Source organism: Merops nubicus, unplaced genomic scaffold, assembly GCF_000691845.1.
Source record: "Merops nubicus isolate BGI_N331 unplaced genomic scaffold, ASM69184v1 scaffold36515, whole genome shotgun sequence".
NCBI classification, from domain to species: domain Eukaryota; kingdom Metazoa; phylum Chordata; class Aves; order Coraciiformes; family Meropidae; genus Merops; species Merops nubicus.
This window is the reverse complement of record NW_008608246.1, coordinates 1-249: the sequence shown is the minus strand read 5'-3', so window position 1 is coordinate 249 and position 249 is coordinate 1.

Here is a 249-nt window from a genome sequence, read left to right as displayed (position 1 = left end):
ACTGTGGCCAGGTGGCCAGGGCTGGGGGCTGCAGATGGGACCAGGGACTGTGGCTGGGTCAGGGGGATGCAGGTGGGACCTGGAGCTGCGGATGGGAACAGGGGCTTGTGGCTGGGTCAGGGGGCTGTGGCTAGGGCCGGGGGGCTGCAGATGCCCAGCAGGGCGACAGTGGACTGTGGGAGAAGAAGCAGCTCCGGGGAAGGGGCCGGGGCGAGCGGGGCCGGGTCCCAGTCCTGACGCCGCGCTCTG